Genomic DNA, 2,996 nt, shown 5'->3' on the forward strand with positions numbered 1-2,996 from the left:
TTTTTTTTTTTCATAAAATAGTTGTAGTATATATAAAAGTACATCCAATTCAACTCTAAATATATCCTTACTACATTTTGTGTTTTAGATATACATATCAAAACACAGACGTAACGACTGGTAATTTATTACAATATTTTATCAACCAGAATAATTTTTACCTAAGTAATAATTACAAACAGAATGCATAACACTTGATATTTGGTAAATTTTGAAATCTACTTTTATGAAACTATCTACTTTGGCATGCAAAAAAGAAATGTAATAATTTAAATTAAAAAAATATTTTTATATATTAACCTACTAACATTTGATAGCAAATTATAATTTTCTGACATGTATTATGGCCATATTTAGAAAGTAAAAACACATTCCTAAAACTTGGAAGTTAAAAAAAAAAAAAAAGGCCATCCACATCAATCAAGTTGCTGATTAATCCTATGGTTTCTCAAACAGTGTTCAAGATGGAAGTTGTTTCAAAGGACAGAAGCAAAGGACTTTGTGCAGAAAAAGAAATCCCTTTATTCTGTGATAATTCATTTGATTATTTGTCATTATAAAGAGCTTATAATTTTTGCTGTTTAGAAAAAGTTTTATTAGTGTTGATCAACAAATATTTGTTTTCTTAAAATAGTCAAAGATAAGATTGTTACTGACTTCTCAATGACTTCATAAGTAGGTGTGATATATTTACTAATGTAGTATGATGTATTAGAAATAATATTCTCATATTATTATCTTAGGTAAGTATTTATAATTTTAAATATAATTTGCATAATTCAGCTGATTTATCAATTGTGTGTGTGTACATACATATAAATATAGCAAAGTTATCTAGGTTTACTGTTGTCTTTGACTTTTCAATATCAAGTTACATGTAAGTCCAAACCTTATGTCACAAAATCTTATTTGATGACATATCTCATTAAATGTTTTTTAGGGATGTTAAAAATACTAAAACATTTTGACCAATTGTGAAACCAGAAACACAAACTAAAATATATAGCTTATTCCACATTCTACTCTTTTATTTATGTTAATCACATAACAGTTAGGGTACAGAGAGCGTGGAGATAAGTCAAATATTTCAGTCCCATCTTCACCAAGAAATAAGACATGTGTTGGGAATCTTTCAGAATATCTGTGAAATTACATTAATCTCCATCTTTATCTATACATCCATCTATATCTATTACCAGCATCAGTATCATGACGTATACGCATTTAAAGTGGCAATTATCCCAAGCATATATTAATATTTCATTTCATAACAGATTTCAAGCCCCAGATTAAACTTCACTTCCAAATAATGAGTTTGCCCCCCCCCACTTTTCTCCCCTGCCACACATGTATAGCAGCTCTATTGTCTCTTCATCAGAAGTCAAGTTGTGTGATTATACTCCCACTATCTTCCCTGCTGAACAGAATAAAGAGCTTTTTTCTTTTTCTTTCTTTTTTTTTTTTTTTTACTATATTGTCATTCTGGTTAGTATCATAGGGTCAGCAATTGATTTAAAAAATGTTGCACACATAAATAAATTCTCTGCCTAGTGTCTGTGACAGTCTATGGTGTAAAATATATTAGATAAATTTAAATCCAAGTCATTCGGGGTCAGTGTGAATATTTAGTTTAACTGTGCTAGATTTCTATTCCCATTCAATCATAAATCAATGACATTTAAAATACATTTTCCTCAGCCGGAAAAAGCTTACTATACACAACATTTTGTTATATTTGCAAAAATTGCCAATGAAATACACATTTTGAAACAAAAAAAAATTGAGTTAGGATAATATCTCATTTTGCACTATATCATACATCATTTCTAATTTTACTCAAAAATTATTATAAAAATAATACACATTATTTTTAAAATATAGAAAGTGCCACAAAAATAAGTAAATCATTAAAAATCATCTTTTATTAGTGCATAACACAGGGAAAAATCACTGCTAATATTTTCATTTATTATTCAGATATATTTTCCTCTTTGAAATTATGTAGTCATCAGTGTAGATGCAGTTTAAATTTCTAGAGATTTATGCTAGAATATGTATACATATGCATACATACTGTATACTTATGCATACAGTTACATTTAAATAATCATGTGTGTGGATAGCACACATGATGCATATGCTATAAAACAATATGTACATTCAAATTTTGTATCATGATTACAGCATTTTTAAAACTTAAAATCACTTTGTGAGTATTTTTATATGGCATTAATTTTTTTCTCTTTTTTCTTTTTTATTGAAACATAGATTACAGCATTTTTAAAACTTAAAATCACTTTGTGAGTATTTTTATATGGCATTAATTTTTAAATAATTTTTTTCTCTTTTTTCTTTTTTATTGAAACATGTCTGTGGTGTACAGCATTGGATATCCATCCCTGTATGCATTATGTGATGCTCTAATCAGGATAATTAGTACATTAACCTTACACATTGTAATCATTTTTTGTGACCCTTTACCAATTTCTCACTAACCCCAACTCCTCTCCCTTTCCCACCTCTGTTGGTCTCTGTTCTGTTCTTTGCTGTTGAAAGTTCTACAAATTACAGTGATTGTTGTATCTTTCTCTTTTTTTTATTTATTTGTTTATTCTTTTAGCTTCCACATACGAGTGAGGGCTGGGGTATTTCTTTTTCTGTGCCTGGCTTATTTCACTTAACTTAATTTTCTCTGCATCCACATTGCTGCAAATGGTAGAATTTCATTCTTTTTTATGGAAGAGTAGTATTCCATTGTGTATGTATGCCACATTTTTTTATCCAGTTGTCCATTAATGGACATTTAGGTTGATTCCAACTCTTGGCTATTGTAAATAGAGCTATGGCATACATGGGAGTGTGGGTATCCCTTAAACACGATGATGGTTTCCATTCCTTGAGGTATTTACCCAGAAGTGGGATTGCTGGATCATATGGTAGTTCTATCTGTAGTTGTTTGGGGGCCTCCATACTATGTTTTTCATAATGGCTGCACT

This window comes from Galeopterus variegatus, unplaced genomic scaffold (genome assembly GCF_000696425.1).
Source record: "Galeopterus variegatus unplaced genomic scaffold, G_variegatus-3.0.2 Scaffold6948, whole genome shotgun sequence".
NCBI classification, from domain to species: Eukaryota; Metazoa; Chordata; class Mammalia; order Dermoptera; family Cynocephalidae; genus Galeopterus; species Galeopterus variegatus.